The 14,419-nt window shown below is 47.0% G+C and overlaps 1 protein-coding gene across 3 annotated transcripts in view; it reads left to right on the forward strand.

Annotated features, from left to right (window-relative positions):
* The first annotated feature begins 4,844 nt into the window (after nt 1–4,844).
* Nucleotides 4,845–14,419, forward strand: part of HIPK1 (homeodomain interacting protein kinase 1) — a 56,180-nt gene continuing 46,605 nt past the window's right edge. For 2 of the 3 annotated variants that reach the window (XM_069761772.1, XM_069761774.1), the window contains exon 1: nt 4,931–5,323. The gene's annotated coding sequence lies outside the window, so the exon portion shown is untranslated. Of the gene's footprint in view, nt 4,882–4,930; nt 5,324–14,419 lie in introns of those variants that run through there. The other variant, XM_069761773.1, reaches the window with a different exon arrangement.

Here is a 14,419-nt window from a genome sequence, read left to right on the forward strand (position 1 = left end):
CCACACACTCTGACATGAAAAAGACCATCGTCAAGAGGGAGTAAAAGGCTAAGTATTAAATAAGTAAAAATGCTGAACTATGCACTCAAGTGTATAAAGTGTATAATGGATCTATCATGTGTATGAAATATATGTAAGAGGTTAAACAGAGATGGTACAGGTGTATATATAAAGTGCTAGTGCAAAACCACTCCAGTAGATCTCTATAGATCCAAAATATTAGTATATACAATCATAGTACTAAAGAATAGTAAAAAAACATATTAGCCAAGTATTCGGAAAAGGAGGTATTTAATCATGGTGTAAAGATGCTCAAATGGTAATGGGAGTACTCAGATATACAGGGCTCAGTCTCCTGGATGGCGTCCACCCCGACGCGCGTTTCCACACTCTGCCTTCGTCAGGGTTTTTTTCTTTTTTGAATACTTGGCTAACATGTTTCTGCACTATACCATATACTATTCTTTAGTACTATGACTGTATAGATCTACTGGAGTGGTTTTGCACTAGCACTTTACTAAGACCTGTATGATCTGTCCTCTTGTATACATTTCATACACATGACGGATCCATTATACACTTGAGCACATAGTTCTCGGCATTTAGACTATTTAATATATAGGATAAGCGGATTCCTGTATAATGTTAAAATATAACTTTTATTTCTTTCTAATTTAAAAAAAAGTGAAACATATAGTGCTAACAACAAGTGTAAGGTGCATACGTACAACAAGAAGATGCATATAAAAACGCATAAGCGTATCACCGCCAAGAGATAATATCTAGTCCAATAGTAGGCAGCTAGTATCGCATACAGACCAGAGTAATACCCAAAGCAAACAAGAGTCTATAAATCCGTAACCCTAGATGTATCAGAACTAGATCTGGGCAGACATGATTAGGTAGGGTAGCGTACCGATAGACTATATTGCTGTTGCTTAATATAGATACAAGTCTTGGGGTCTTTTACCCCTAGGCACCCACTTTTACAGTATGTAAATATTCCTACCAATGAACGGGCAGTGTAATCCTACTTTGCAATTAATGCTCATATGCAGGCAATTACAATGTGGCAATGTAAATTCCCTTAGTGTACAGACAATTCATGCCTTGTACTGTTTGTCACATGCATATATAATCAAATGTTCTACTCCTCTGTCTTCTGCCGGTCATCATCTGGACCTGATGCAGTTCTGAGTTAGAGTGGACCGTCAGAGCGGCTTACTGATTTCAACCGCATCATTCCCTCTGGGTCCACCTTACTGAAAAGTGCCTCCCAACGCGTTTCATATGTATAATAATCATCAGGGGATTGTGTCACCTTCACGCATATTGGATGAGCATATCGCTAAGGCGGTCCGTCTTCCGCCTTTTTTTTTATGTTACTCACCGGCGTTCGCTACCTCGTGCTTCCGGACGCCGAGAGCCTCACTTTCGGTGTACTCATATTAGTGCACCCTGAATTCATGGATCGCACCTTCGTTCCGGATACTTGGACGTCGGCATGCCGTAACGTCATATCCGGTGGGCGGGAATTACCCTTGTGTGCCGCCCATTCAATAGTGCGTCCCAGCGCATTGCGCTCTCTATAGTACAGGGAAGGGGACAACTGTCACTCAAACCTATCCTGTACTACTATGGATAGGGGGAGCATATCTTTATCTCCTAAGTCCTTAAAATGGCATATGCAGATGAAACTACCACATTAATATCCCAATACCCCCATGGTCCGAGGGTCAAGAAAGGCTTCAGAAAAAAGGCTAAATATCACCCAAAAAGGTTACACGCACATCTCAATAGTGGCCCTACACAGAAAAAGAGAAGCAATAATAAGAAATTGAAAAAATGATAAGTATATATGTATGCGACACAGCGGACCTTCAATAATAGAAATTACAGGAAAGGGTGCAGCTATTGGAATCCCTAAAGAGCCCTCTATATTCGTCCCTGCCTACCGCGGAGGTAGGCACCCTATTCCTGCGCAGTGGCGCCCCCACTCAATGGCGGCTGTCCCTATTACTGGGATACCCTATTGCTCCCTGTCTCTACAGGAAGGAAGAAAAGCTAAGGCGGTCGTTGAGACCATGCGGTGTTGTTGTGTGGAGGCGAAAAATCCACTTTCTCTCTGTAGAATTTTCTTGTCCCAATTGCCGCCTCTCTGGGACTGATACTCTCTCAATGCCCATAAAGTTAACCATCTTTAAGTCGCCTTGGTGGACCCTATTGATGTGATTAGTGACTGGGGTGTCTCTTTTGTTAATAGTATCACAGTGATGCTCTCCAACTCCTCTCCTGAGCTCCCTACTCGTTTTTCCAATATATTCGAGCCCACAGTCACATGTCATTTTGTAGATCACCCCCTTAGTCTTGCAATTTATAAAGTGGTTAATATGGAAGGTCTTTCCCGTTACATTGCTCGAAAAAACTCTACTTTGCTGTATGGACTGGCAGTATTTACAGTTTCCACACCTATAACATCCCCTAGTCTGATTTCCTAACCAGGAAGGTTGTGTTTGGGGAAGGGCAAAGTGACTGGACTACCCTGTCTTTTATTGAGCGGCCTTTCCTGAATGTGATCTGTGGAGCTGGGGTAGGGAGCTCAGGAGAAGAGTTGGAGAGCATCACTGTGATACTATTAACAAGAGACACCCCAGTCGCTGATCATATCAATAGGGTCCACCAAGGCGACTTAAAGATGGTTAACTTTATGGGCATTGAGAGAGTATCAGTCCCAGAGAGGCGGCGATTGGGACAAGAAAATTCTACAGAGAAAGCAAGTGGATTTTTCGCCTCCAAACACCGCATGGTCTCAACGACCACCTTAGCTTTTCTTCCTTCCTGTAGAGACAGGGAGCAATAGGGTATCCCAGTAATAGGGACAGCCGCCGTTGAGTGGGGGCGCCACTGCGCAGGAACAGGGTGCCTACCTCCGCGGTAGGTAGGGACGAATATAGAGGGCTCTTTAGGGATTCCAATAGCTGCACCCTTTCCTGTAATTTATATTATTGAAGGTCCGCTGTGTCGCATACAAATATACTTATCATTTTTTCAAATTCTTATTATTGCTTCTCTTTTTTTCTGTGTAGGGCCACTATTGAGATGTGCGTGTAACCTTTTTGGGTGATATTTAGCCTTTTTCTGAAGCCTTTCTTGACCCTCGGACCATGGGGGTATTGGGATATTAATGTGGTAGTTTCATCTGCATATGCCATTTTAAGGACTTAGGAGATAAAGATATGCTCCCCCTATCCATAGTAGTACAGGATAGGTTTGAGTGACAGTTGTCCCCTTCCCTGTACTATAGAGCGCAAAGCGCTGGGACGCACTATTGAATGGGCGGCACACAAGGGTAATTCCCGCCCACCGGATATGACGTTACGGCATGCCGCGCCGACGTCTAAGTATCCGGAACGAAGGTGCGATCCATGAATTCAGGGTGCACTAATGAGTACACCAGAAGTGAGGCTCTCGGCGTCCGGAAGCACGAGGTTGCGAACGTCAGTGAGTAACATATAAAAAAAAAAAGGCGGAAGACGGACCGCCTTAGCGATATGCTCATCCAATATGCGTGAAGGTGACACAATCCCCTGATGTTTATTATACATATGAAACGCGTTGGGAGGCACTTTTCAGCAAGGTGGACCCAGAGGGAATGACGCGGTTGAAATCAGTAAGCCGCTCTGACGGTCCACTCTAACTCAGAACTGCATCAGGTCCAGATGATGACCGGCAGAAGACAGATGAGTAGAACATTTGATTATATATGCATGTGACAAACAGTACAAGGCATGAATTGTCTGTACACTAAGGGAATTTACATTGCCACATTGTAATTGCCTGCATATGAGCATTAATTGCAAAGTAGGATTACACTGCCCGTTCATTGGTAGGAATATTTACATACTGTAAAAGTGGGTACCTAGGGGTAAAAGACCCCAAGACTTAGACTATATTGCTGTTGCTTAATATAGATACATCGGTACGCTACCCTACCTAATCATGTCTGCCCAGATCTAGTTCTGATACATCTATGGTTACGGATTTATAGACTCTTGTTTGCTTTGGGTATTACTCTGGTCTGTATGCGATACTAGCTGCCTACTATTGGACTAGATATTATCTCTTGGCGGTGATACGCTTATGCGTTTTTATATGCATCTTCTTGTTGTGTAAGGTGCATACGTTCTTGTTAGCACTATGTTTCACTTTTTTTAAATTAGAAATAAAAGTTATATTTTAACATTATACAGGAATCCGCTTATCCTATCCTAGTATTTTTTGGTTCCTCTGAATTGAGTCTAGCTGGTATTTCATATATAGCCTTTTGCTCCCTTTTGACTACGGTCTTTCATGTCTGGGTGCGCGGCCCTGTTAACGCCTTTTTCTTTCTTGTAATTGATATGTTCACCTGTTGTCACCTGATGTACTTTAATAAACTACCATACTTTTTTCGTCACAAATCTGCGCTTGTCTCACGGCCAGGGGAAGATGACCGTGATTCCCAGGGGTCACAGACAGGATCCCCAGGAATCTGGCAGGGACTTGTCTGAGTGGCTGCTGTAGGCTGAGCTTTGCAGCAGTGGTTTTGGAACAGACTCCCAATGGCTTTCAAAGCATGATGGGAGTTGCAGTATCACTGTTCTACAGCAACCTGCATTACTGGTTTGTGAATAGCAGCCTGGCCATAAAGAGGTGCAGCAGCAGCAGCCACACTCCCACATCCTCCAGTGCTGGGGGCCTCGGCTCTCTCCAGAAAGTTCAGCCTCAGCGCGCATGCGCGGCAGACACTCGCAGCCACCAGCGTCTCTCCGAGTCTGCTGGTCCGTGACGTCAGTGGGAAAGTTCCATTCGCACAGGGAGCTGCCTCCTCTCCATCGATTGGTAACGCCTGCGCCGCTGTCTCCGGCTTCCATTTGTCAGGTCTGGCTGTGTCGTTGACCGTGGGAGCTTCCCGGCGTCTCGGTTCTTTCTTGTCTTCCACAACCGACCCTCATCCCCCGGGAACCGTCACTCGGGGCCGGCGCACTGCCTGCAGAGCGTTGTGTGAGAGTCCGGCAGCTTTCCTGGCCCAGAAACGGAGACCGGGGGAGAGGGGAGGTGATAGGAAAGGAACCCAGGAGAAGAGTGACGAGAGTCGGGCAGGGAGCGCAGGCCTGAGCCGTCACAGCGGAGGACGCGGCTCATCCTGTCCCCATCTCGGAGTGTGCCGGCCGGCTGCACCCCAGGTATCCTGCCCGGGGTCTGATGATGAGCCCGCGGCGGGGGTCCGGACCTTCCCCGGCAGCTCCTCTCACCAGCGGCTGAGACTCCCACCACACCAGCGGTGAGTGATCGGTGATTCTCCCGGGATCCTGCCCTCCAGGTGCCAAAGTGTGTGCCTTCTGTTATTAAAGATGGTCAATGTCAGTGTTGTGTGCGGATTCTGGGTCTGCCCTGGCAGCAGGTGGCACCACTGGTCATGGGGCAGCGTCCCTCCTGTGTGCGGATTCTGGGTCTGCCCTGGCAGCAGATGGCACCACTGATCATGGGGCAGCGTCCCTCGTGTGTGCGGATTCTGGGTCTGCCCTGGCAGCAGGTGGCACCACTGATCATGGGGCAGCGTCCCTCGTGTGTGCGGATTCTGGGTCTGCCCTGGCAGCAGGTGGCACCACTGATCATGGGGCAGCGTCCCTCGTGTGTGCGGATTCTGGGTCTGCCCTGGCAGCAGATGGCACGACTGATCATGGGGCAGCGTCCCTCGTGTGTGCGGATTCTGGGTCTGCCCTGGCAGCAGATGGCACCACTGATCATGGGGCAGCGTCCCTCGTGTGTGCGGATTCTGGGTCTGCCCTGGCAGCAGATGGCACCACTGATCATGGGGCAGCGTCCCTCGTGTGTGCGGATTCTGGGTCTGCCCTGGCAGCAGATGGCACCACTGATCATGGGGCAGCGTCCCTCGTGTGTGCGGATTCTGGGTCTGCCCTGGCAGCAGATGGCACCACTGATCATGGGGCAGCGTCCCTCGTGTGCGGATTCTAGGTCTGCCCTGGCAGCAGATGGCACCACTGATCATGGGGCAGCATCCCTCGTGTGCGGATTCTAGGTCTGCCCTGGCAGCAGGTGGCACCACTGATCATGGGGCAGCGTCCCTCCTGCGTGCGGATTCTGGGTCTGCCCTGGCAGCAGATGGCACCACTGATCATGGGGCAGCGTCCTTCCTGTGTGCGGATTCTGTATCTGCCCTGTCAGCAGATGGCACCACTGATCATGAGGCAGTGTTCACTTCTGCCTGGCATCAGCTGATACTTGATGGGTTTCTAGGATCCTCAGTGCCAGTATGTCATTACGGCTTGTGTAATGAATGGCGGCTTATCTCAGGCACCTTATTATGGGTGGCGGGCAGTTTTTACAATTTTTGCAAGAGATTTCCCTAAAACTGTGCTAGAGTGCCTTTACATGGAATTAAAACTATAACTTGTCATCTTAGTGGTTGAATGTCAAATCTGGTTGCCACCAGTGCGTCATGGCAGATGTGCCATTCAGGATGCCATTTCAATGGTGGTCCGTGATCCTTCATGGTTTCTACATCAGTTCTTGGCGCATGGCTAGTAAGTCTAGTGGACCAGATGTGGGTGAACACTTAGTAGGAGGGTCTATTGCCACTTGGCTAACATCTAGAAGGGTCATGCAGGATGACTGTCCTGTACTGGATGCTTCCAGTTTCTGGAAACGCCTTACCAGTGTCTGGTACTATTCGCTTGCCCTCCTTAGGTCACTGGTAATGAGCAGCTCCGGTGCCAGCCGGTGAGTGTTGCTGGCATTTCATACTTCTGCTCCTGTGGTATGTCTCGCATGTGGATGGAGGTGATTGCATAGATAGAGGCTTCCTGTGCTCTTGTTTCTAGGTGTGTAATGTATATTGTGCTGGTTTCGCCTCCAGCTCTGACTATTCTGCTTCTTAAGCTGATCAGGTGGCAAATAACCCATTAGTCAGAGGTCATTGTGCCCCCTGGGTGGTGATCAGGGTGTGACTTCTGGTGCATGCATGGTAATAAGCTGGGTTACAGGTGTAGGTTGGTTGTACACTGACTAATCTTTTTTTGGGGGGACTTCTTGAGATTCTCGATTCTGTCTTGCCAAGAGATTCTAGGCGAGCCCTTAGGGTTCTGAATGTTGAGAACCTTACTTTCCACACTCCAGAATGGAGACCTGTGCCTAGATGGCCTCTGCAGAATCCTGGAGACCTGGGCACTGTGTAGCCCTCAGGATCTGGCTGCACACTGGTCTTCACGGATGAGCAGTGTCCACCTTGAGCTTGTGACCAGAACATGCAGGTGGGAATGTAAGACACCGGTTCTTCCACCCGCAGATCCTGTGTCCTGTTAATCTCCTGTAGTTTAGAGAATCTTGTGTTGGCCCAGAGGTCGCCCCTTCTCATTTTACAGCTCCTCCATGCTGGAGGAAACAGGTCTTGTTTTCAAAGATCTTTGTAATCTGTAAATGCTGCGTTATCAGTCATCTGCAGGAATGATTGACAGCAGGACGGGGTGAATGGCATTTTATCTGCTCCACTGTAGTCACGGAAAACACATTTTTAAATTCCATTGTTTTTCTTTTAAATAGACATTCAAGCCCTGTCAAGAAAAGTAATTTCCTTGGCAACCTAAAGCGGTGGCGGAGGAGGATGGGTATTGATGCTTGGAATCTGGGGTGGCCCTTATGGTATCTACTAACTGGGACTTTTTTCGGTATAAAGTAGGTGCCATGTGCTGTGCGTCTTTCATCACCAAGCCGCCATTTTACATGCCACCTTTGATTCAGAAGGTCGTTTAGCTACTCCTTGCCATAAGTTTGCAGTTTTCTGGTCTCGTGTGAATTCTGTCCACCGTCCTGAATGACTACATTCAGAACTCAGTGGTGGTTTGCCATTTTCTCCTTGAATTTCTGGCTTCAGCATGTTAAGGCCGTAGAGCACAACATGGTTACCATGAGCTTTATTAAGGTGGTCGCTCATCGATGCCATTTAATGAGCATTTGTGTCATTAGAGGAACTTATTGATTCCAGATAACTTTGGAACAGGTAAAGAGGAGCCAAAAAATGGTTTGAAGCCGCACTCTCATGCATTATCTGCTCTAAGCGATGGCCATCGCTGATCTAATGTGTATGTCCAGCAACCCGAATGGGGGATGGTGGCAGGTTGTTTTGGGTTATTGATCCAATCATGGCTGCTGTACCACTGTGGCCAGTGAGGTGGTGATTGGTAGGCAGCGGCTCCATACAGCATCTACATACTCCTCCCATATTCTTATGGATATACTTCATTAGCATACCAACAGTTAAATAGAAAAGGAGCCAAAGATCTAAATAAGCAGTGTACATGGTGCAAGCCAGAGCAGAAGGTACATGGCTCAGAAGATTCATCCTGCCAAGGACTTCATGCAGCTGTCCAACAGAGGTAGGGGAGGAATGGCTTCTCTTTAAGATGCCCTTTGGTATATATTCCCTGAATGTCTAGGTTGGGTATTGCAGAATGTCTGTACATTGTTTTGAAGACTTCATTACCAGTGACGTGACCTGAAGTGCATGGGTGTCTTCTCCATGTCTGGATCTCGTGTCCCAGCTCCTGGACTCATTTTGGCCTATTATACTGTACAGTAGATTGCTTTTGTGGTAGATTATCTTGTCTCAATCAAATATACAGTTATAGTCCACCTACTGTAGTGACTATCTAAAAAATGCATTGCCATTCAATATACTGCCAGTGACATACTGTGGAATCATAATCTCCACAAAAGCTGAAGCTACAGATTAGTCATGGAGTCTATGGGTCAGGTCACTTCTTGTATAAAAGGGTGGCGTTTAAGAATGCAGCTTGCTTCTAGGAAGTCGACTTTTCATCATAGCACGACATTCTTGGCTCCTGGATTTAAGTGGCTTTGAGAACATCCAACTCCCAAGAGCTCTAAGCCCCCGCCGCCTCCCAATTGTTTTACTGAAACCTTTTCATGGAAGAAGTAATTGTGAAACTGTAGCCCTGCTGGCTTTCTGTCTTTATAGGTTTGTGACTGATGGCTACCATGGGCTGGGCCGGGGTGTTCTTTTCTCCTAATGTTTTTTTTTTTTTTTTTTTTTGCCTACCTAAGGCTGTGTTCACATGTAGCCAAAAACCCCTACCCCGTGTATTGTCACAAGATTTCCAAAAATCGGCAAAAGCAAGCTACTAATTCAGGCCAGGTCTATTAATCTGTTAATTTTATTAGATATATTTTATGGGTCCACAGTTTAATCTACAGTTGATGTATGGTAGTTATTGCCTTTATAATGGCCCAAACCTGCTCGTATCTTTATTCCAGAGACCTCTGATATGAAGTGTCTTGGGTAAGCTGAAATAAGGTGGAAGGGGGTTCCCAGCTATAGGTGGCATGTTAATTACTATAACAGTGCATAATCTTGAGGCTGTGTTTGGGTAGGGGGGCTTTTATGGCTGTGGAGGGGTCTCTGTGAGTTTCATGTGTATTCCTCATTGTGGAGTGTTTGGGCATTGGAGGTGTAAATTGGCTCTTGTAAAGCCGCTTGATATGCACATATTTTGAAGGCTGCATTTCCATGATTACATTTGCACTAGCTCTTCTGGCTTTCCTCTTATATTTCGGCTTCAATCCTTCTCCCCGATCCTATTGTGCTGTCATTATAGCAGCTTTTGGACACCCTGCCAGCATCCAAATTTTTAAAGGAACAATGCAGGCGAAAATGACAAACGTCACTAAAGGTACTGTCACACTAGACGATATCGCTAGCGATCCGTGACGTTGCAGCGTCCTCGCTAGCGATATCGTCCAGTGTGACAGGCAGCAGCGATCAGGCCCCTGCTGGGAGATCGCTGGTCGGGGAAGAAAGTCCAGAACTTTATTTCGTCACTGGACTCCCCGTAGACATCGCTGAATCGGCGTGTGTGACACCGATTCAGCGATGTCTTCACTGGTAACCAGGGTAAACATCGGGTAACTAAGCGCAGGGCCGCGCTTAGTAACCCGATGTTTACCCTGGTTACCAGCGTAAAAAAACAAACAGTACATACTTAGGGTACCGTCACACTATACGATTTACCTACGATCACGACCAGCGATATGACCTGGCCGTGATCGTAGGTAAATCGTAGTGTGGTCGCTGGGGAGCTGTCACACAGACAGCTCTCCAGCGACCAACGATGCCGAGGTCCCTGGGTAACCAGGGTAAACATCGGGTAACTAAGCGCAGGACCGCGCTTAGTTACCCGATGTTTACCCTGGTTACAAGTGTAAAACTAAAAAAAAACAAACAGCACATACTTACATCTGGTGTCCGTCACGTCCCTTGCAGTCTCTGCTTCCCGCACTGTGACTGCCGGCCGTAAAGTGAAAGCACAGCCGCTGTGCTCTGCTTTCACTTTACGGCCGGCAGTCACAGTGCTGGAAGCAGAGACGGCAAGGGACCTGACGGACACCAGAATGTAAGTATGTGCTGTTTGTTTTTTTTTTTAGTTTAACGCTTGTAACCAGGGTAAACATCGGGTAACTAAGCGCGGTCCTGCGCTTAGTTACCCGATATTTACCCTGGTTACAAGCTAACGCATCGCTGGATCGCATCGCTAGATCGGTGTCACACACACCGATCTAGCGATGACAGCGGGAGATCCAGCGATGAAAGAAAGTTCTAAACGATCTGCTACGACGTACGATTCTCAGCAGGATCCCTGATCGCTGCTGCGTGTCAGACACAGCGATATCGTAACGATATCGCTGGAACGTCACGAATCGTACCGTCGTAGCGATCGAAATGTTAGTGTGACGGTACCCTTACATTCAGCTGTCTGTCCCTTGCCGTCTGGTTCCTGCACTGACTGCTGGCCGTAAAGTGAAAGCAGAGCACAGCCACAGCGGTGAGTCACACAGCGGTGACTCACCGCTGTGGCTGTGCTCTGCTTTCACTTTACGGCCAGCAGTCAGTGCAGGAACCAGACGGCAAGGGACAGACAGCTGAATGTAAGTATGTACTGTTTGTTTTTTTACGCTGGTAACCAGGGTAAACATCGGGTTACTAAGCGCGGCCCTGCGCTTAGTTACCCGATGTTTACCCTGGTTACCAGTGAAGACATCGCTGAATCGGTGTCACACACGCCGATTCAGCGATGTCTGCGGGGAGTCCAGCGACGAAATAAAGTTCTGGACTTTCTTCCCCGACCAGCGATCTCCCAGCAGGGGCCTGATCGCTGCTGCCTGTCACACTGGACGATATCGCTAGCGAGGACGCTGCAACGTCACGGATCGCTAGCGATATCGTCTAGTGTGACAGTACCTTAAGGATTGGTGTGCTGGGTAATGACGTCACTGACTACACTCCAGTCTATGTTCACACATCCAGTAAGCATCCAGGACAGTGGATCCAGTAGCAATCTGTTGGTAAAAAAGTGCAGAACAAACTCTTCACTTTTTTTTTTTTTTTAATTTTTTTTTTTTTACAGCAGTGAAAAAAATCAGCATGAAATCATATTTTTAAAAACCAAGTATATGGAAAATGAATCCATTAATTGGCCATCGGTTTTCTTCCATTTGAAACTGAACCAGTAATAAGCAAGAACGGAATCTTAAATGAAACAGTTGGCTATTTAACGGATCTGTTTTCCATAGACTTCAATATCAAAAGAACAGATCAGCTGAAATCAGATTTTTAAAAACTAAGTTCTGTCTGCACACCTTTATCAATGGATTGCTGCTGGATCCGTACAAAGGCCACATTCACATGTCCAGTAGTCATCTAAGTTAGTTAGATGGCTGCCGACCACATGATTCTTTGGCCTATGGCTGTCTCCACTACTCTACTCTCCTGGAGCCCTTGGCTGTGTGAGATCTCCTGTGTTTGGGACTATCTGAGAAAGCCATTGGCTGGCAACTTGTTTCCGCGAGAATAATGCAATCAGCAATCCAGAGTTGGACATGCACGATTGCTGTCGTCTGTAGGTGTATGGGGCCTTTAGTGTATATTATCTATCCACTACTAAAAGTACCAAGCTGTCCCTAGTAAGCAGTATGGGATCCCTCTTAAATCAGCTGATCTGCAGCAGGAGCCTTGTGCTGAATGATATTGGTGGCCTGGCCTAGGCTTGTCATAGATTGTGTGAAGTTTACACAACTCATTTAGGCCATGCTAAGTAAAAAGCTGTCCGTACATGCATGATGGCTGTCGGCTGTTCTCTCTGGAATCCCCAATATGCATTAACATTCGTTTTGGTCATGTGCTAGGACTTTAATAGGTGGGAAGCCGCCATCAGTTGTCTGGCAGCAGCCTTTTCCCCTCCGTCATATGTTGCGGAGTCTCACACACATTAATGTGTCGCCCAATCCAGTAAATATGAGCAGATCTATTTACCAGACCCTGGTTCAGCATCCTGTGCACTGCATCCTGCCTGCCACTATACCCTGGCTTCTCTCTTCTGACTTTACCATGAGTCTACTACTAAGGTGGTGGGGATTCCAAAAAAAGGGGGGTACTGCAGGGCACCTGTTTGGCAGCCATTGATGTGGCCACTGGACCGGGGTTCTGCGCAGCAATTCTCTAGAGGTGCCAATTACTAGGTGGTTTCCTTTCCTGCTACTTCTCTAGTCCCTTCTCCTTGCTAGGCCTTTTGTTTCCCCAGTGTCTGCTGTTTCTTCCTACTTTCTCTAGTGCCCTATGTGTTATCGCTTTGTGCCAGTTGTTGTGGGTACATGTAGCAGAACAGCGTGTTCTCTTGCATAAGGCAGAGTCCACAGGGTTGTGCAGCAAGGGCGACACTGGTTTGACAATGTTTTCGATATGTCTGCTTTGCAAGAAGCACAAGTATTTCCTAGTTTGGCGTTTCTCCGGAATCTGGGTGGGGGAGGTACATCAGGACTAATCTATTATTACATATGCAAGCTTTTTCTGTACACTGGTCCTTTTTGTTTGTCATAAACCTCCCCCTTGTTTCCTACCGGCCTGAAAATAGCAGAATGCAATCTAAGGCTGATCACATTACTCCTGTGTTTGTGGCCTAATCTGGGGGCTGTGCTGTCAGGCACTTGTTCTGTGCAGATATCGCTGATCCGAGCCCACCTCCCAGTCTGGACCTGTTGTGACAGATAATGTTCCTCCAGTGTCTACACACTGCTTCTCAACCGCTCTTTCCCGGAACCATTCATCTTGTATTATGAGAACATCCAGATGTGATTTGTGGGATGGAGGCAGAAATCTGTTTTAATGACTTATTTTTTTTTTTGGCTTTGATCAGTAGCCCCTTAGCATAAACCCTGCGCACTGTTCTCGGGTTACTGCCCTGCACTCATGTTATGTAATCCTAGAGCCAGTAAAGACATGGTAGAAAGGCGGAGGTCGCCCTGAGCTTCACCTTGTTGGGCTGGTTCTAGAAGTGGTGGTTTTTATTTATTTTTTATTGTACTTCACTTGTGTAGGTAGGTTGGGGAGAAGTCAAGAAACGAAATCTCTTCTGTGTTAACTTATGTGAAAGTGATGTTGGCAAATCTTGTGGATTAATGGGATTTTCCAAAGCGAGGATGGTTTAAGCAATGTCCACCTGGTGTCTTTGGAGTGACTTCTAATACATAAGTAACATGCATTTACTGTATTGTTTCCCACCTAGTGTTCTTTAAAATTGTCTTCAGTAAAGAAACAAAAAAAAAATCTCAAGCCCCTCAAACAGACAAGTGGATTTCCCAAAATAAAATTAGTGTTTTTCTTTATACTTTGAATTGCTCAGTGACCACTCCAAAAAATCAAGCAGATGTTTATTTCAATGGCAGGGAAACAACCTGCCATTCCCAGTAAGCAATGTGCTGCACCATTACTGGTCTACGTTTGGAAGTGTCAGTCCTTGACGTGGGCCAAGATGTAGGAAACGGTCTACTATAGTTTCCTTTCAAATGCGGACAGTTGATGGGAGCCTATGGACAATGTCTCCCACTGTAAGCCTATTGCGTGGCATCTTACAACTTTCAGGAGATCTCCAATGTAGGCTATAAAACCAGATGTTGGCAGTCTTGGGCCCACCTCCATACACATTGGATGAGCGTGCTGACTTTGCTGGGCTCTGCCCAGAATAAATGTCTATTGTCCTCCAGAGGTTAGGGTTTAAGGCTTGGGATGTGGGATGTCTGGGTTTTTGGACTGTCAATCCTTTTGTTCTCTCTGAGATAAGCCACCACCAGAGTCGAGACAGCGTCTTTCTCATAGAGAAAACAAGTTCTCAGCCAAGTGAGCACTTGTGAAGAGGCAAGTCAGGTGAGATGGCTGAATAGGTTGGCTTCCAGTAATCTAAATTGTAGGGGGGGGGGGTCAGTATTTGTATGCGCAGAGGAACAGTAGGTTCCTTTATTACATGGCTGGTCTGAATATCTCCATGGCTTTTCTCAATGGGATTCCTATATA

Source organism: Ranitomeya imitator, chromosome 3, assembly GCF_032444005.1.
Source record: "Ranitomeya imitator isolate aRanImi1 chromosome 3, aRanImi1.pri, whole genome shotgun sequence".
Taxonomy (NCBI): Eukaryota; Metazoa; Chordata; class Amphibia; order Anura; family Dendrobatidae; genus Ranitomeya; species Ranitomeya imitator.